Source organism: Hippocampus comes, unplaced genomic scaffold, assembly GCF_001891065.2.
Source record: "Hippocampus comes isolate QL1 unplaced genomic scaffold, H_comes_QL1_v1.1 scaffold384, whole genome shotgun sequence".
Classification (NCBI taxonomy): Eukaryota; Metazoa; Chordata; class Actinopteri; order Syngnathiformes; family Syngnathidae; genus Hippocampus; species Hippocampus comes.
In genome coordinates, this window is record NW_017805700.1 from 390,736 (window position 1) to 390,957 (window position 222).

Below are 222 nucleotides of genomic sequence, written 5' to 3' on the forward strand. Positions count from 1 at the left end.
ATATATATAAACTTGTTTGCTGTGAAGCGGTTTAGAATGTTACTGTAACAAAAATTGATGACTTCATTCACCAAAGAAAAGCCAGAGCCAGTGTTTCCCGTGTGTGTGATGTCATTATCGAGGGACCCAGACAACATGATTATGTTCACCAAGGCATTTGGATGATTTTGTCATAACATAGCCATTTAACTTTTTTTTTTTTTTTTACTCCTAAAAGTATTT